Here is a 19,736-nt window from a genome sequence, read left to right on the forward strand (position 1 = left end):
TTTGCCTTGTTTGAGGTGCGATTTTATATTCAGATCCGTATTTGTAGTAGAGATGCCTGCTTTTAACAAGTCATTAGACACCAAAGGGAAATATTTGTGCCTGGTTAGCAGGGAGCAACGGCTCGCTGCCCAGATGGAGCATCCAATGGCACGCTGCCCAAATGGAGCACCACGGCTATTTGTAGCTGAAAGGGAGGATGCATTAAGTCTTGCTGGAGCCAGGCTGTGCCCAAAGCAGGGGAACACCCCCAGAGGTGTGCCTCACCCCCTGGATGCCCTGTCCTGGGAAATGCAGGGGATGGGGTACCCGAGCAGGGCTGTGTCCTCAGATCCACGTTCTGCACTGTGCACACGGGAGCGATGCTCCCACCCGTGGATTCATTGCAGCTGCGTGCCTCCACCTTGTGATGGATCCCAGATGATTTCTCAGCCAGAGCAGTGCAGCCACTCGTGTTAGATTATAAACTGGAACTTTTACAGGCTGTATGTGGGGTTTGTGGCTTCCTTTCCCTCTCTCTGTCTCCGAAGTCCGTGTTTCTTAATAAATCATCCTCTAGCCCAAGCTGAGTCTTGCTGTTTTAAGTTTAACTAGCTTATTTTTTTGCTGATAAGCTGGACTTTGAATTCTTCTCAAGATCACAGGTCGGGGCTGGTAATGTCATGAAGGAGAGACTGTTAGCTGTGATATATCACATGCCAATGAGGACGGCACGGACAGCTTGCTGCGAGCAGCTCGTTTCCCCTGTATCAGCATTTACAGGCAGAGCACTTGTATCTTGCAGAGGTGGTGGGAGGGAAGTCAGGTCTCCCACCAAATATAAATTATGTCTATTGTTGGAGCCAACTCAACAGAGTCACAGAACAGAGCTCTAAGGTATGTGCAAAGGGTAAGGGAAAAATGGGCACCAGTGGCAGGGAGATGTTCTGGTATGTGCCCATTTCTTACACTGTACTGGTGCAAAGGATTTTGTTAAGGCTTTGATCCTGACTTCACTCCTGATTTCTTCTTTTGAACCATCTTCAGTCCAAAGAAACCCAAATCCACCCAAGTTTGGGGCTGAAGGGTGGGGTGTAGCAAAGCTGCAGTGAAGTATATCTGCTACACCCTCTTGCTCTCTTTTATTCTTCTTTGCCACCACCCTGACAGCAAATAAATTTCTGTTCTTGACAGCTCCAAGCAAACACATTACATTCTCAGATCCATCATGCTCTGATCCTTGTTCTCATCGCCAGTGACCAAGCTCCTTTCCCAGTATTGCCATTGACTTTGGCCAATTGCTCCCATGGCCATGCTGCTATATGGACGTGTCTGCTCAGCACTCCTTCTTGGAGTCCACAGCAACTCCCATCACGTCCCATAGAGACTGTAGTCCCAAAATCACATTCCTGTTGGGTTAGTCCTCCAGAGGCCAGCGGAGGGCATAGCACAGTTCATCCTTATCAGAGGAGCTTTTATCTGGCTCCTGCTCCTTTGCAATAACGGGGGGAGCTGATCTGGGGCTCCCTGCAGTGAGAGCATCTTACTCAGTGCCCCACTGCTCCAGAGACAGTTCCCTGTGCTGCAGGGATCAGACAGATTGTCGCGTCGGAAAATTTTTGCTGCTTGCCCAGCTGGGGTCTGGAGATCAGCCAGGGTCCCTCCGTGGGAAGACAAGATGTGGAGACACGGTGCGGATGCACTCGGAGCTTTGCTCTCTTCATGGGAATCTGTTTCACTTCTCCTTTTCTGTTGTATTTTTTTTTTTTTTTTTTTTTCCTTTTGGAGGCTATTTTGATTCGAAAAGATTCTGGTTTTTCTGGTCTACGGTTCAGTTTTGTTTGTCTATAGGCTGCGTGCCAATGGCGTCTGCCCTGTCCCAGCTGCCTTAGTCATACAGTCACACAATCATTCAGGTTGGAAAAGACCTCTCAGATCATTGAGTCCAACCCCACCGTGCCCACTGCCCACATCCCTCAGTGCCACATCCCCACAGCTCTGGAACACCCCAGGGATGGTGACCTCCCACTCCCTGGGCAGCTGTGCAGTGCAGCATCGCTCTTTCTGAGAAGAGAACCAACCTGAACCTCCCCTCGTGCAACATGAGGCCATTACCTCTCATCTTTGCCTTCTTGCGAAAGCCACCAACACACACAGCATGAAAACACTTCTTCATTTTTCAAGGGAAGGATCATTTTTGCTGGCAAGCCCCTCGGATGTGGGCTGTGCACCCCACGATCAATCCTGTTGGCAGGGGTGCTGGCAGCATCCTCGGTGGCTCTGAGCATCCCACTGCCTTCCTCCTGCATCACTTTGTGGTTGAACCTCTGGGGTGAACTCCTTGAAGAAAGGAGAGCTTCATCACATATCTGCTGATGGATGGGTGTGTATTTACCTTGGCCTTCCCATCTCGTGGCTGCGGGTAGTTATCTGAGTGATGAATTCGTCCATGCGAGGACCTTTGGATCATGGGGGCAGAGGGAAAGCATCTATTACTTCGGTTTGGCATGGGGGGGAAGGAATAACAGAGAGGAGCCGGGTGGTGGTTGCACATCAAAGCCCATTTCTTGGCCTATCTCCTACATTTCATCTGGCCGTGGTGAAACTGCGGGCACAAGGAGCTGTCTTGCACATCCCAGCCTCGTGTCTGTGTCTGCAGGGGGAGAAAGGAATGTCTTGATTTCTGCATGCTGGGTGTGCTGCTCTCCTCCCTGCCTGCCCTGCCAGGGATGCATTCCTGCAGGGCAGAGAGCCCCAGGATCCCTCAGCCACAGGTCACTGCCGTGCCACCAGGAACAGCATCGGGGTGCATGGGCACTGCCAGCAGTGTGGGATCACTCGCTCTCCTCCTTCCCCCATCCCCAAAGCTCTCAGTGTGTTCTCCATGAGGGAACCTTTTGCCAGCATTGTGCAACACCGGCTGTGTTTTCCTTGAACTTTGCTCAGCCTTTATTCTGTACCACCAGGGGAAAGAGCATTGCTGGTTCCCCGTGCACACCGCTGTCACAGCCCCGTTCAGGCTTTGTTCTGTGTGCTGTCACCTTGTTGTCCCTGGGGCAGCCAGGCAGCATCAGCACAGCCCTCCAAGCATCCGGCTGCCTCAGCCCCTGGCTGCCAGCAGAGCTGTCTCTCAGTGCTCCAAATGAGCATTGTGGCACAGACATGGGGGTGCACGAATATCAGGTGACAGCATCTCCCCCTCACCCCCCAAGAAATCCATTGTGTCCCTCCAGCTCTTCTTACTCCACGGCTCTTCCAAGGCCTCAGTGCCATCTGTCCCACTGAAAGCCATCACTCAGAGCACTGATGCCATACCAGGCACTGAGGCTTGCTATTTTGTATTTTTCCCCCTTGGTTTTTGTTGCTCAGATCCAGGTATACTAATCCCACAGCATCAAACCATCTGCTCACAGATGGCAGCTGCTCCATGGGATGGTAAATTGATGTCTACACTGAGTTGTGTTGCTTGGGAGGGGGCATGGAGGAGAAGACCCACATCTGGAACCTTCACTGAGCTGGGTACAGAGAACTGCCTCAAGGGAATGAGAGCTTGGTCTGGTGACAGCTGGTACTCAGACTTTTTATATCTAAAGATTCTGCAGGTGGGGCAAAGCCACGTGCATTGGGCAAAGCCATCTAATTTAGCCAAAGCTGCCTAAAGCATGAAAAAAGCCCTTCCCAAAGCTGCTGATTGGAGAAGCCTTTGTTCAAATTTGTTTCAATCTCTTGCAACCCATATGAACTCCAGAAAAAACTGCAAATTTAATCCCATAATGGCTCATATCTGGTGGGTTTGACTCTCCATACTCTGCCTGTAGGTATCACACATCAACCCAGGGTGTCTGTGTTGTGCTGACTCAAGTAGAAACTGGGAATTCCCCCTCCAGCAACGTATCAACCCAAACGGGAGTGGGAAACACGAGACCCCTACAGACCCCTTTCTGTGCCCAATTAACTCGTGCATCCCCTTCCTGCCTGCCCAGCAGCCGCCACAGTGCATCTTTGTGTGCAGACAGCCATCCTCACCGCGGCACGGCGCGGTGCTCCTCATAGGGCGGACAATGGCGTGGGCATGAATGGAGAATGCTCTCCTCTGTGGGGCTGACAACAGTGCTCTGTTCCCAGGCAAGTTGTCCTCGGGCTCCTGGGCACGTACTGCTCCCACCCCACACAGCCCCCGCTTTGATCCCACTGCTGGCTGCTTGGGTTTCCTTACCGCTCCTCCAAAATGCGGTGTGCCGAAAAGATTGGAGGAGGTGAAACCATCTCAGCCAACTTGACAGAGCAGAGAGGCTGAATTGGCCACAAACCCTCAGGGCACAGTGGGTTTCAGCATTTTCTCATGGCAGTTCTGGGTGTTGTGGAGAAGTAGGGTACGAATTGGATGTGGGAGTCCAAGATGGAAGTGAGGGGAAACTCAGATTTTGAATGACAAAATATGTGAATTGATAGAGCCCTTTTTTCCCTTTTCTACATTTCTTTAAATGAAGTTTTGAGGAATGTCCAAACATAGACAACTTCAGCCCAAATGGAATGTTATCCCCCCAAAAGAAAATTTATGAGCAACTTAAGAAGAAAAGGCAGCAAGAAGAAACTGAAAGCCAGATGTAACCATAACATTAGATGGCTTTTAGCTCAGTGTCAGATTGTGTAGGGGCTTTCACAGAGAACTTGGGGGTTTCTCCAATATCTGTAACGGGACATTGAGGCAACTGTGAACTTTAGGTCACTTGGTGCCTGGACTGCTGCCCATCTCCAATAGGAGTGTCTGACCATCTCCTTCAACTCTTGCTATCAGCTGCTGGAATGAGGAAGAGGGAACAGGCAGAAATTCCATGGAACCCTGCAAGCAGCACAGAGGCCCATCCTAAAGGCACAAAGAGTGAACTGAGTGCAGTGCCCATGCACACAGCCATACACTGGCATCAGCTGGTCTGCAAGCACAAGCCCACCTTAATGCCTTCTGCCATCCCATCTCCTTTGCTCCCGAACGGACCAGGACATCCTGGCCACTAACACAGGGGTGTCCATGCGTGGGCCGGGCAGAGCAGCCCCTCCTGGCCCCCTGCCCTGCACCCCATGCAGCATTGGGTCCTGGTGCTCTCCAGCATGTTGAACTTCACTCTGTGTTTTGCCAGAGCCTGTTATTAAGAAATAAGGCTCTGCCTTTTTATCATTCCTCTGAGCGTCTGTCTGATGTCATTCTGTCTGGCAACCAAGCGATCAAAAAGGAGCTCCCCTGGGAGAAATTTCTCAAACAAACAGCCAGCAAGAAAAAAAAATAATACCCCATTAAATATAATACAACACAAGAAACCACAGTGTCTCCCTGATAAATGGAAAGGCGGTGTAGCCTAGAACACAAACACACAAGCCTTCTTCTAGCACCCTGAGCAGGGCAGCAGCGTGCCCTGTGCTCACCTGGGCCATTTTCCTTACCCAGAGCTGAGTCACAGCCTGGGCTCACGTCAGCAGCAGTTCTGGCTCTTCATGTTTTTAAGCAGATTGGGTTTTCACTCTTGTATAAAGCATATGCGAAGCAAATTCTGGCTCTGCTCCTACATACTCCCTACATCTGCAGGGATGACGAACACCCTGCTGCCAACCCTTTGGAGTCCATGGGTTCTAGTTTGGGCAGCTCTGATTCCTCTTCCTCCTTTCTCCCTCCCTCCTTCAGTTCTTGTGGTGTTGGCAGAGCCCCTGGAGCCCTGCTTGCAGCAATGGGCAAGGCTGAAGGAAGTCACAGAATCATAGCATCGTTTGAGTTGGAAAGGACCCTCAAAGGCCATCTAGTCCAACTGCCTTGTCAATGCAATCAAAGCAAAGCTCCCAGGTGGGAGAAGGAGCCCCGTAATGCCAAAATATTTCACAGCCACTAAAAGGACAAAGCGCTGACTCGAATCTGGATTTGGAGAATGAAGACAAGAGGAATTTCTTTTTCAGCCTGTCAGAACAGAGTGTCTGAAAAGGAATTGTCGTGGAACGGAGCGCGTGCCGATAACAGCCACCCATCCGAGCTGGATGGCAGCTGACTGCTCTTGGATCCGTCGTGCACACATCTGTGGCTGAGATCCTCCTTTCCAAGCTGCTGCTCCTCAGAGCACTTCACAGAGGTGATTCTTCTTTGCAAGCCTCGTTCCCTCCTGCCTTGTAGATCTCCCTGCCATTTTCTTCCCTCCTGCAGGTCAGGGCAGCACGAGGAGTTGCAGCAGTCCCAGGGTACGAGTGCACATGTGCACCACTGCCTTTTTTTTTCAGAGGGTGGGAAAACTTTTGGAAAGTCCTGGGAGATTTCTCTTTTTTCCTGCTGCCTGAGGCCAGTTTCCTTCCTCGCAGATTGCAGGGTCCCAGGCGGTGCAAACAGCCAGAGCAGCCCAACCCTGCAATCCTTCCAAGGCAGCTCCGTGCATCCCCTGCCACAGCTCTTCTCTTTGCAGTGAGAGGGGAAACTGAGGCACGGCTCTGACCTTCTCCTCTTGCAAAGGAGATCTGCAGAGAGATGGGGGCAAATGACCCCTGTGCCAGGCAGTGACTTTGCTTCCCTTCTGCAGCCAGGAGCAGGGCAGGAGTGAGGCTGGTGGAACTCAGAGCAATGTAAAGATAAATTCAAGCTAAAGCAGTCCACACATTCATATGGTCACTATGGGACAGAGGTGTGTGGGTAAATGGCAATTTTGCCACACTCCTGCTGCACTTCTGCTCGCTTGCTGCAGGTGTAGCATTCACCCCAAGCCCCACATTGAACCCTTTTGGCTCTGCAGAGGTGAGTCCCTGCCTCTTCCCACCATCTGCTGCTGTGGGCTTCTCTGCTCCTGTCTTGCAGGACTGCTATCTCCCACGCTTGGCTCAGGGAGCTGAAAGGTTTTTCAATCATCTGCTAATGATAGGAGAGCAGCTTTTATTCCCTCTCTCCCCCACTCTTGGCAGGAAAGGTGGAATGCAGAGCGCGAGAGGAGCAGCCACCTTTCAGGCCAACAGCTGCTTTGGGGGATGGGTTAGATAAATGTGCAGGGTTTCCAATCAGCCCCACATACCTCGGTCAGAAAGCTTCACTGGAGCATAACGTGGGGGAATGGCTGCTGATAACACCGTGTCCATCCCCACAAACTTTCCTGGAGGAACCCACACCACCGGAGGGGACTGCAGTGGCTCACAGCCTGACCCGACCCCAAAGGGCAGCGATGCAGATGGCAGTGGGAAAATCAGGTCAGCGTGCTGAAGGTCAGAGGGATCTCCTCCAAACCATCTCTTGCTGCTTTTGGATGCTAAGAGGAACCAACTCTGCATTGAAGCACAAGGCAGGACCAAGGTGTGTTCTCCCCATGCCTCGTGAAGGGGGAGCGGGGTTGCAGCCCGACTGGGAATTTAGCTCTGGGCATTAAGGCTTCACCAACTGCCCATCAGCCATCACTGCCTGCTGGCCAGCAGGGTGGCAACGGGATGCATGGGCCACCAAGGGGCAACACCATGGTCTGTGGGTTTTAAGGCATGAGATAAGTGGGGAAAAAGTTCCTGGAAAGGAGATGCAACCCAGGGATGAGGATCTGCAGCCACCTATCCGGATGGGCTCTGCTTCATGCAGGGATGGGGACAGGGATGGGGAGAGAAGAGCTGGGACTGAATCTTATCTGGGCCCTGCACAGCACAGCCTGCCATGGCCCGGTGAGCTGTAATCCTCCATGCTCCAAAATCAAAAGCTGTCTCTCCTTTTTTCTCAGTTGCCAACGGATAGAAATCCCACCAGAATCGAAAGCGTATCATTCCGGGGGGAGATTTATACTGGAGGAAGGAGCAGAATTGGTTATTTGATGATTGTTTTTTGTTTTATTTTTTTGTAGGTCCTTAATATCTCCCTTCCCTCCTTTGCTGCACAGCACAGATCCCCCTTCCAACACATGCACGAGAGCAGAGCCGAACCGTTCGCACAGAAAACAGGTGATAAATCACGGGGCAATTGATTCAAACCATTCCAGGGAATGGGAAACACATGGACGGCCTTTCTAATTAACTGTTTGATATGGCTGCGGTGAGTTTGGGTGTAGTTTCCAATGTTTTGCATTTGGCTTGTCTCAGAGCTCTCCATGGTAACTGCAGTTTACCGGAAAGTGAGAAAATCCTGCGTTCAACAGAGCTGAAGTGACTTGTTACAGTTCAGCTCAACCACAATAAAAAAGCAAAAAAAAAAAAAAGAGTAAATACAGTGTTTCCTCTGTGGGAACGTTCTCTTTTCTCTTTCTCTTTCCAGCTGGAAAAACACAACAAAATCAAAGGTCCTTCTGCTCCATCTGTCCATCTCGGATCTGTAGGTTCTGGTGGGTTGCAGGGCGTTGTCCTCCAGGGTTTGCAGCACAAAGGTTGAGAGCAGAGGGACACCAAAATGTGCCTCTCCCATGGGAGACCATGGGGTCAGCAAGGTGCCCTGGGGACACTCACCCCAACCCATCTCACGTCCAGCCAGCATCTCCCGTATCCATCAGCTGCGTGCAGCCAGCGCATTAAAATCTCATTTAAAAAGGAATCGAGGTTTAATCCATCTGTGTTTGAAAATGGTCTTTTCCCATATCCTGCTTTTGGCATGGCCTCCCAGCTGGGGCATTGCATCTCACCCCATAATGGGCACAGCTGCTGCAGCCGGGGGTCCCACGCCGGCACTGAGCAGCCAATGGAGCTGCCATGTTCATATTTTATCTTTTATTTGCTTTTTTTTTTTTTTTTTTTCTTCTCTTTCCCCCTATTTTACCCTTTCTGCACCACGACTCCCTGGGGCCCCAGCAGAACATCTGGCCAAGCCACTTCTGGTTCCATTTATTGGCAGATAATTTATTTGTGGACCAGAAGGGGAAAAACGACCCAACCGTTCAGTGGAGGTGTGTTGGTAGGGCCTTTGGTGATGCTGCTCAAACACGAGCTCCTTAGGTGTGATCCAGACCCAAGGAAGTCAAACACAGATCTCCCCTTTGGATGCAGAGCTGTCAGATCTCAGGCCAAACACACGGAGGGAGATCAGTCGAATCCACGCTCTGTGAATATTATTGGTATTCACAGAATAGCCTTATTCATTTGCTGGGAATATTTGGAGGTATTCACTCCTTGCACACAGTACCAGAGCAGCTCCCACTCGCAGAAGGAAATTAAAGAGTGCAAACCACCACTCCTCACTTTTCTGTCCGTTTCTCTTTCGTGCCCTTTTTGCCCCCATCCCTTTCTTGCAGTGTGTGAGCACAGAATAAAGGCAGCAGCATCACAGCCCACAGCACACGAGTGCTTTGAGGCAGGACAGCCCTCTATCCTTGCCTTCCCAGCACCCAGGCTCCCCCCCCCATCACTTATTCGTGTTGCAGCAGCGAGCTCCACTCATTGCATGTGAAAAGGTGTCAGCAGGCTGCTCTCCTACCAGCAGGCTCATGGAGCTCTCTTAAGCACATCCAATGGCCGTGGATGCTATTCAGTTTCCCCCATGTTTGGCTAAAATTATTCAGCTTTCAAAAATATCAATGATTTTTTTTTTTTCCTCCTTCTTTCCTTGCACAACCAAAAGCGTTGGGTTTATTTTTTCTTCAAATCAAAACCCAGAGGCGTTTTCCAAGGAGGCATTTTGGGGGAAAAAAAAGAAAAAAATAGTGAAAAACTTCACAAATTCAGCAGCCAAAAGCAATGGAGCCCTCTCCCCAGGGAGGAGTTTCATTTACTTCTGGCATTGCCACGCATACCAGTGGTCAGCCCATTGTACACGTGGCTAATCGCAGTGTATAGAGTGAAACAGGATTCTTTGCATTGACTTTTGGGAACAACAGCCTGAGCCTGAATGCTTCCCTGCACTGTAACACCTTCATGTGTGCACAGTGCAGCACCTGGCAGCTGAGGGGATTCTGAGCTCTCTGACAACTGCAGTTCCCCCATTTCTGGCTGGCAGCTGGGACTGATCTTTACAAGCTGCCCAATGTGGGGTCCCCATCCCTGGGGGTGTTCCAGAGCTGTGGGGATGTGGCCCTGAGGGATGTGGGCAGTGGGCACAGTGGGGGTGGGCAGCAGTTGGATGTGATGTTCTTAGAGGTCTTTTCCAAGCTGAATGGCTCTGTCACCCTATTTCCATAGATTCAACCTGCGTGCCAACCTCTTGGGCAGGTTTTGGATGGGATGCTGGTGGGACCCCCAGCCCCTCTCTGTGGCTGACCATTCAGGCACAAGCCTCGGGCATCCACGTGCCACCAAGAGCTGCCTGGGGGCGAGGCGAGCTGAACTGCCCACTTTTCTGGGCTCACACAGAGGTTTCCTTCCCTCCCAGACTGCCCGTGCGTGACATCAGATCTCACAGCTCGGGCTCTCACGGGGCTTTTTCAGCTGTCATGAGATCAGCTTTTCCTGCTTGTGACCAAATCCAAACAATTAAAAAAAAAAAGAAAAAGAAAAAGAAATCCAAGCCAAGAACAAAGTCACCAAATGCTTTCACAGCTTGGTAGGGCTTTGAGATGGGTTTCAGCCCTGCTCTCGTTTGCCTTTCTGTTTTGACAGCAGAGGAATCAGTGGGGCAGTGCAATAAACAGAGTGTTTACGGAAAGCAACTTTTTATCAGCATCTGATGGGTGTTTGTTTGGAGAAGCGTTAGCTGTAACCCATGGGGGATGCTGACTTCTGCAGTTCTCTGCCCCCATTAAGGACTTACTGATGTGGAATGATTGAGAGGTCTGGGTTGTGTCCTTTTGTCTCCACTCAGCACACAGGAGATGGCAATCCATGCTTGTTGGGATGCTGGGACCCAGGGCCAGGGCTGTCACAGCCTCTAACTGCAGTGCTGCTTCCTTCACAGGCTCTTCCTGCATTTTAAAGTCCTTTACCCATTTTATTTCTTGGGAAAGCATCTGGCTTTCAGCTCCGGGTCTCTCCAGTCTGTCATTTCACACAAATACACAAACATCCCTCCTCGGATGATGGATTGGGGCTGCACTTTGGCTTGGATCACACAGCCCAGACTGGCAGAGGGGCTTTGAAGTACTGCAAATTTCCCATTCCCTTAGTGCCAGCAGAACAGCCCACAGGAGAGAAATCCATGCTGGTAAACACAGCCCTTGGCTCATTTACAGTGGTCCAGCATCATCCCATATAACACGACACACCCCACTAATGCACCCTCATCTCCCTGCGCTGCAAAAGGCTTCCAAAGCTGTGCAATGCCAGCTTCATGCATGCACAAATGGCTTCCACAGCACAAAGCCCTCTTGCACTGCTTTCCCAGCATCTCCATCCTGCACGCTGTGGGGATCTGACAGCAGTTTGCAGGGTCCAGGACACAGCAGCCTGCGGTTGGTGTCCCATAGTGAGCACTGGGTCCCAGGACCTTTTGCCTTGCATGTGAGAAAGCCCCACTTGGAAAAATATGAGCAAGCACTCCGATGATTTTATGCTGATTTACTGGCTGAAGCTCTAAATCAGCACTTGTCAGAGGCTTGAGTTACATGTCTGTGCCGGAGACTGATGGGGCCAGCTGCCAGCACGCATTACCAAGGAGCAAACCTGAGCTGAAAGCATTGTTTTAGGCCTCGGGGTGAGCTAAAAGCATTCAGGTGATTTATACAGGAGGAAACGGCTTTATGTCCTGTTCAACTGGAGCCCCGAGTGCTGCCAGCAGAGACCTGCAAAGTCTCCTGGTTTTAATCTCGCGCTCGGGAAGGACACCATCAGTTTAATGAATTTAGGCTCTGAACTCCCCATTAGGATGAGGTTTATGGGTGAAGTCCTGCCCTCAATGGAGCGAGTGGGATTTTGCCTTTGTGCATTTACCCAGCACGTTCTGCCCACTGGTTTTTCATCTCACTTCTCACCATGCTTTGGGTTCACCCTTCTATAATGCCCCCAACTGCTTCATGCTGCCCCAGTGCTGCATCGCAAGGGAAGAGGCAGTCAATAAATAAGATGCCAGCAGATGGTGCTCCGTAATTTGCAGTGTCCTCACTGGGTTTTAGAAGCACAATAAGAAGAGATTTCCCCACCTAGTGCTTTCCCCAGGCCCCACTCCTGCTGCTTGTTTGCATCCCTGGGAATTTAGTTGTTCTGAAAACATAGGGAAGGGAAAACAGCGTGAAGAAATACATTGCAGCTCCACTTCAAAAGATTGTATTGCACACCAGCAGCCATTGCTGGTGTCTGGGACACCTACACATCTCTCCTTCTCCCTGCCTCCCCTAACTCCTTGTCTGCTTTCTCCCAGGTTGCCCTGAGATGCTCTGAAGGATCAGAAACTCTTTCACTGCTCAGGCTTTGGGTGAGTGTTTCACAGCCCTCAGATATTGCCAAGCAGAGCAGAGGGGATGCAGCACAGGGCATCCCATCCAGTAGAGCAGCATCCCTGGGCATCCTGTCCCTCCTGAGGGTACCATCATCCCAAGGTACCACCATCCCTACAGTACCACCATCCCCAGGGTACCATCATCCTCAGGATGCCACCATCCCTGGGATACCAGCATCCCTGGCCAGCAGCACGGCATGGGCAGCAGGTGCAGGGATGGAGGCAGGAAACTGTTTATAGAGCTTAGGAAAAGCTGAGGTTTCTGGCAGGTTCCTGAGACGCTGGGTTTGGCCCAGGGCTCCGCTGTATAAATTGTGGGATTAGAGTCAAACATGAAACCGGAGCAAGAGGCCAAAGGCAGAGCTGGCAGCTGGCTGGAAGGATTTTTTTCTCTGCACAAGCATGTCCAAGGGATGCTTTTAGAGGAGGGAAGGGTAAGAAGGAAAGGGGAGCCAGCAAAACCGGGGTGAAAACAACCCCAAAAGTAAGAGGGATGCAACAAGAAGGCAGTGGTGAAGTGAATGCAGAGGCTTCTTGGTGGGAAGCATCTACATGGAAAGGTTGCAGAGGGGATGGGAAAAGTCACCATCTCCCAGTGTCACACTGGGTTCTCCCTGACCTGGCACCAGTCCTCGCTGACACCCAGCACTGCCCTGCTCATGGTGGTGTGATTTTATCCCCAGTTCTGCTCGAGGTGCTGTTTCTGAGCTCACAGCCATGCACTGGGCTGACCTCCCGCTCCCCGTGCTGTTTGGTTTGGATTAGCTGACTCACGGCTGTTTGGTGGGGCCAAGGCAAAAACAAATCCATCCGTGCAGGGCACAGAGGGAGATCTTGTCCACAAAGCACTGATGCGATGTGAGGTTGGCAGGAGAGCAGTGTTTTCCTGAGAGCCTTAGCTAAACCTGTGCTTTTTCATAGAAAGCTCCCTACTTGCTGTAGGTATCTCCCAGCACCAAGGGGATACACAGATTTCCAACATCAGCAATGTTATCTCCATCCTCCCAGCTTTGTTTTCCCTAAGCAGCCACACAGACGTGCCTGGGATGGAAGTCAGACACGGTCTGAATAGACACGAGGAATTCAAGCTGGGAAAGTCAAAGCCTGTGCACAAAGCAGGAATTGGAAAGCAGAGCCACTCAGTCCCATGTTGCCTTCTTGCTGCCATGGGCATCTACTAAAGACCCCATCCTTTCACCAGATGGTCCCTCAGCCCATCAGGAGACACACGACCCTCCAAGATGGGCGTCAGCTCCAGATTTCTTCTCCTCCTGGCTGTTGGAAAGGCATCCCTGTGTGCTCATCCCTTTCTCCATTTACAGGTTCTTTCTCTAACCTTCCCAGCCAGGATCTGGCTCTGTCTCCTCCATCACCAGCACTGCCCATCCATCTGCAAGGGGCTGGAAGCATTGGGGTAAGCTGGGAGGCTCAGATGTGAATGCAGCCCCAGGTTGCTCAACTTTCTTCTCTTTCCCAAGTTTCTTCTCAGTCCCAAGTTTGGTCTCAGCTCAAGGCAGAAAAAAGGGTGAAGCAGCAAGATTTGGATCAGACCCAAATGTAGGCACGGAGTTGTTCCCAGTAACATTCCTTCCTGCAAACCAGAGCGCCGGTTCAAAGCAGATGGGTTGGTAGCACTCCCAAATTCCTCGTTGTGCTGGAATTTATGCAAAATGTATAGAATTAATGAGCACAGGAGAAAGGCACTTGGACCATCCTCACGTTCCTGACCTCTGTGCCACCGCTCCACTCTGCTGTATGTCACCCAGTGCTCTCCCCAGACAATGTCCCATTGATTGGCCAAGGGGCACATGGCACTGGGAGGGCCGTGCTGACGCTCTGCAGTGTGGCTGGGCACTGCTGGGCTGTTGGGAACACATTGCACAATGCCCAGCCTGTGTCTGTTGGTGCATCACCAGTGCGGTGTCACAGGGGGCAACACAAGGGTCTTATGGTGCAGGGGCACAGACATGCCTTTCTCAGGACGATGAGAGTCATTGATTTATTCCCTTTTCACACTGGAAACAGAATGCCCTTTAAAAATAAAACTTGAGCAGTGCTGCCCCCCTCTCACCCTGCTGCAAACCCTGAGCTCACTGTGGGTGATGTGACCCATACGGAGGAGACCCCAGCCCCTTGCTCCCAGAGCATCCATCAGAACCTCTTCCCATGGGCAGTGTCCCTAGATTCCTATTTTCCAGCTAAGTTTGGGGGGAAGAAGAGCTGAATCAGGAAATTCCTGGCCCAGCTGCAGTTTGCAGTGCATGGCAGGAACCCAGGCGTTGCTGAGCAGGGTACCAGCGTGGTCATGGGATGTGTGGCAGCTCTGAGGGATGGGATCCCCGTTCCTATTCTGTCCCCAGGCCATACAGAGGCTTTGCTCATCCCAGCTGCCCTGTGCCACGCAGGGATGCTGCTTGGTTGTGTTTTACTTAACCTTTAATACCATGTTATTTCTATTTAAGCCTCATTCCAAAACAGAGCCTATAAGTGATAACAGAGCAAACAGACCTTCTGTCCCCTCTTCCTCCCCGAGGAAATATTTTTAGCTCTCGTAAACACAAACCATTTAAGCACTTGAGAGCATCCCAAGGGATGCAGCCTTCCTCTCCATCCTTTGCAGCCTACAGCACAACCCCACATCACACCCTGAGTTTCTGGGCTCAGACACCATTGCAGGCACAGCTCTGCAAAGCAGGTGCTAAACTGGGAGTTACTTTCAAAGGAAACCCAAAGGAAGAAGCTGTTCAGAGCTCAGCTGGCTTTCCCACAATGTCACATAGCTCTGAAAAAATCTTGTCCCTGTTGCAGTGCAGTAGATGCTGAGTAGGTGACTGGTGAGCACCAAAACGCATCTCTCCAACATCTGCTCCCAGCTTTGGTCACGGAATCACTGCACTTCTCACCAAGTGTTCCTAAAAATTCATGGAATATTCATCCATAGAGTGTGCTGAGCACAAGATGTCCCCAGGAATAGGGACAGCCAAGAAAAGACTGGAGGAAGCCACCAGTGCTGGGAAAGGAAACTGGGAAATGCTTTGATGAGAATACATATGGTGCGTGCTTGGATGCAGCAGTCCTCCAAAGAAGCTGGGGACTGGGACATGGTTTGGGACAGAAAGAGACTGTGGGACCTGGGGTGGCTTTGCAAAGCTGGCTGGCTGGGGAGCTGCAGCCTGGGGAAGGGGCTCAGTGGCACTCGGATGGAGCGAGATCAGAGCTGGGCTCACATCCAAGGTTCAGGGCAGGGCACAACTGCAAATTTCCCAAGCTACCCAAGCTCCTGGGCCTGCAGCTCTGCAGCCTCCTGGGATCGGATTCCCATGATGGATTCCCAGCTGTGAAGATAGAAAGCATCCCAAAAGGGGCAAAGTACCATCTGCTGAGCAGCCTTGTTCTCAGGCTATTTGGGGTATTTTTATTTCTGAACAAAGCAGAGAGCCAGGAGGAATTTCATCCTGATTCCAAAATCCTGTTTTCCTTCTCCCTTCCCCTGCAGTGATGCAAGCCCCATCCAACAGTAGCAGCTCTTCCCACCATCCTGTCCCCAAATCCTTCTTGCTGTGAAAGCATCCCATTGCCATCACGTGCAAAAGGGCACAAACCTGTGCTCTGCTTTCTCCCTCCATTAGGCATGTCTAGAAGTGATTTTCCCAGTTCAACCCAGTATGTGACGTAAGGCATCCGTAGGACATGACAGGATGGTGGTCCCTTTGGTCTGTGGATGCAGTGGGGTTTTTGGTCAGGGCCACGGGAACCATCTGAGTGCTTCCTCTGAGCGTGCCATGAGCAGCCCCAGTGCTGAACTAATGTTATCTTAGCAAATGGCTTTGTTATGGCTGTGGGATTCCTTGAGGGGCAGTTTTTAATCTCACAAAGCAGCAGTCCTGATGCAGGGGGAAGTCCTTCATTATCGGCTCTGAGGAGCTCTCAGATGGGAGATTAGGGGAAAGGCACACGAATCCCATTCGCAAAGAAGGAAAACGTGGAGTCTCTTTGCTGAGATGTAGGAATGCCTGGGAGATGCTCAGTGCGGCCCCAACCACATGAATGCCATCACATCCACAACAGCACCACCTCTCCTTTACTCTTCTTGTTTCATCCCCAACCCAGCCCAACCCAAGGTGCCCACTGCCCATATCCCTCAGTGCCACATCCCCACAGCTCTGCAACACCCCCAGGGATGGTGACCCCACCCCCTGGGCAGCTGTGCAGTGCAGCATTGCTCTCATCCACAGAAACTGAAGCTTGGAAAGAAGCAGAGGAGCAGACGAAGGACTGAATCCTGAGGATGCAAAGTGCTTTGCGTATCCCATGCAGCCAGACAGCCTCTGGTCCAGCAAAGCAATGGAATTTCTTGCAAACATGCATTTTTCAGATCTATCCCCTACAAGCCAGTCCTGATGTCTAGAACAAGGAGGACACAGCTGTGCCTGCATCTCCCACCCTACTGGCATCCGTTGGCTGCATCCATCCATCTCCCTGCGCTTTATCAACATCTCCAGCCTCCGTGCCACGAGGGAAATGTCATCGGGTTTTTATCTCCTCTCTGCTCTGGGCTTATCAGTGATTTGTTTAATTCGAGTTTATGGCTTTCCTTGTTCATTTTGTCACTCGGTTTCCTCAATCCCGACGGCTGCCGAAAGGAGACAATGAAATTTCAGATAAATATATAAATAAAGGCAAATAATTATCGTTTGTTCTCTGAAACAAGCCAAGTAAGAGTCTCCGGGGAGAGGGTGGGATTCGCCTGTTTGTTTATTCAAGGGCGATATTAAGAAGGAACAATGCGAACAGGCGGAATGGTTTTAACCCTTCCAGAGCCCCCGTCGACATCTCCTCCTGAACTCCCAGCTGTGGGGAGTTGTAAAATCATCCTCCACAACTGAAGGCCTCCCCCAGGGCAGCTTTAGGAGGCAGTGCTCTGTTTTCCAGCCGTGTTGGATGCTCCGTTTCTCTTGGAGGGTTCAGAGAAACCATTTGGATCCCGATCTCTCTGACACAGCACTCTGGCTTTGCAACACAGCTCGTTCCGTGCTTTTTTTGTTGTTGTTGTTATTAATTCTTTTCTTTCTTCCTAAAAGGAAACAAAGACATCTCCTCCCCCGCACATGCACGCGCACGCGACGCGCTAATTGGAGCAGACGTCGCTTTTCCAGAGACAAATAGGAACCATTCCATTGCAGGCAGCCCCCAGATTTTGGGTTGTCCCCCAGAAGGGCTGCGTCCACCCCATCTTTTCCCACAGATGGAGGGGTTTGAGTGTTTCCCTTCATTTTTGTCGGCTCTGTTCTCCTTCACGCGCAGCCCCTGCGATTCAAACCTTGCTTCGTGCTTCTTCCCCTCCTACGAAGCAAATTCCCCCTATTTTGTTTCCACCCTGCAACGCTGACGTGGATTGATGGTGTTTCTGGTGTCCCAAAGCTAGGATTTCCCCACATGCTGTGGGATTAGGGATTACCCCGAGCCAGCTCCCACCCCCAGAGCACCACTCATTTCCCAAATCCCTTTGCCCTTTAGCTTGGCCTTAAACCACAAAGAAAAACCCAACGCCACCACTGGGGCCAAGTGACCAGCTCTGCTTTCCCATGTAACACATGAAATACGGAGCCAGCGAGGGCAGTGGGAACTCCGGGTGATGGGTTGGTGATTTCTGCTGGGCAAGGGGGTGATGGCACGTGCAGTTTGGCCCTGAAAAAACCCAAAACTGGTGATGTAGCTCACAGAGAAAAAGGGAACAACCCAAAGGAGCACATTCCCCACAGTTTCATACAACCAAAAATTAAAAGAAAGAAAGAGTTCACTCTGAACAACATAACAGGGTTTTCCTTTCTCCCCATCACCTCTCAGGGCTGTGCATTACCTGTGCCCTGAGCACTCGTGGAGCATCTCCACTGCTCCATGATGCTCCAGGGATGCAGAGAAGCCAGCATCCAGGTCCAGGTGGGATAACAGCTGCTCTGTGTTTGCAGAGCCAGGCAGTAGGGGCTGCCAAGCACGTCTCCCTCTCGAGGTTTCCCTTGTTTTCATTCCTTTGCCTTGTTTCCTTTTCTCTGCCTTTGGGATAAAGCAGCACCGTCCAGGTTCTCCTTGTCTTTCAGTGCCTGTTTCCCTCTGTGGTTGTTTTTCCTCACCTCAAAAGTAAGTGCTGAAGGCAGGGGTTAATGGGCACCTTGGGACTGCCCTGATCAAGGCAGTGCCTCACCATGGTGATACCCCAAATCCCATCACCTCCTCCTAAATCCGGAGGGGGCCCACAGGTGGATGAAGCCTTTGGGCACCCTACTTTCATAGAACCATGGAGTCATAGAATGGTTTGTGTTGGAAGGGACCTTTCCAGGCCATCCGCTCCATCTCTTCTGCACTGAACAGGGACACCCACAGCTCCATGAGGTGCTCAGAGCCCTGACCCTGGGTGTCTGCAGGAAGTTTCACTCAGAGCCTGGGAATGCTGGCTTTTCCCAAACTCCCTGGGTGTGCAAGATGCCCACATAGATCACCATACCTCACTGCACTTTCCCCTCCATCCCCACTCCAGATGTCCTGAGCGCATCCACACAGCACATGGGGCTGCTTCTGGACAGCATGTGTCATTGGGAGCATGGAGAGCCACGAGGATGCGGTCCCTGCAGTGACCAGGATCTTGCCAACACGTGTTTCTGCTATTTGGAGCCTGCACACTGCACTTGGAATGCAGTGCAAACAATATGGCATTGCATAAAAGGCCAAAGCAGTGCAGGGACACTGAGAAGTGTCCCCAAGTGCTTGGTGGCCATGGGCAGTGTGCTTTGCTTTCTCACAGCAATATCTATGAGTGCAGAGCACACAGCAGCTGGCACTTTCAGCTGCCCTCACGCCTGGATCGCATGCAGTGCTGTCACTTGCAGGACTCCTAAACATCTGCCTTTCAGAGCTTGTATTTCCAGAGCTGCCAATCCAACATCTTTCCCCAGCGCTAAATTCATTTACAAGGGGGAAAATAAAACACTTCAAAAAATAAATAATCAAGCCACATTAAATAACCCTTTGGGAGCTCTTCTGCCCCCCCAGGCTGAACTCAATATTAATTACACCAAAGCCAACAGCACGGTCCCCAGGAGAGGCTGGGGGCTCATACCACTGCCCCATGCTGCCATTTCCAGGTGCTTTTCCTAGCTAAGGGCTGCAGTCATTAGCAGCCATCTGATGGGCTCAGCACACGCCCTCACCTCCACGCACAATGCTGACATGGGCAGCCAATGCCAACCTTCCTCTGGAGGTTTATGCATGCATAGAAATCTCCATTTGGAGCCTTGCAAAGAGCTCTGTCTCAGTACGTTCCCAACCTGCTGCCCTTCAGCAAGGAGGTGATTCTCTTGGCCCTGTGTGCATGAGCTCTGCTGCCAGATTCGAGTTGGCCGGATGGATTTTGGCACTGGTTGAGCTGTATAATTAGAAAAAATACAGGGGGGGGAAAAAAAAAAACTCACATGGATTCTT

At 51.2% G+C, this 19,736-nt stretch overlaps 1 protein-coding gene across 2 annotated transcripts in view; it reads left to right on the top strand.

Annotated features, from left to right (window-relative positions):
* The window catches only part of SNX19 (sorting nexin 19), a 103,218-nt gene extending 86,282 nt beyond the window's left edge, over window positions 1-16,936 (top strand). For both annotated transcript variants that reach the window (XR_016459609.1, XR_016459610.1), the window contains exons 14-18: window positions 5,921-7,286; window positions 7,816-7,912; window positions 12,183-12,236; window positions 13,583-13,674; window positions 16,496-16,936. The gene's annotated coding sequence lies outside the window, so the exon portion shown is untranslated. The remainder of the gene's footprint in view (window positions 1-5,920; window positions 7,287-7,815; window positions 7,913-12,182; window positions 12,237-13,582; window positions 13,675-16,495) is intronic.
* The last annotated feature ends 2,800 nt before the right edge of the window (window positions 16,937-19,736 follow it).

The sequence above is a fragment of the Phasianus colchicus genome, chromosome 23 (genome assembly GCF_987193195.1).
Source record: "Phasianus colchicus chromosome 23, bPhaCol1.hap1.1, whole genome shotgun sequence".
Classification (NCBI taxonomy): domain Eukaryota; kingdom Metazoa; phylum Chordata; class Aves; order Galliformes; family Phasianidae; genus Phasianus; species Phasianus colchicus.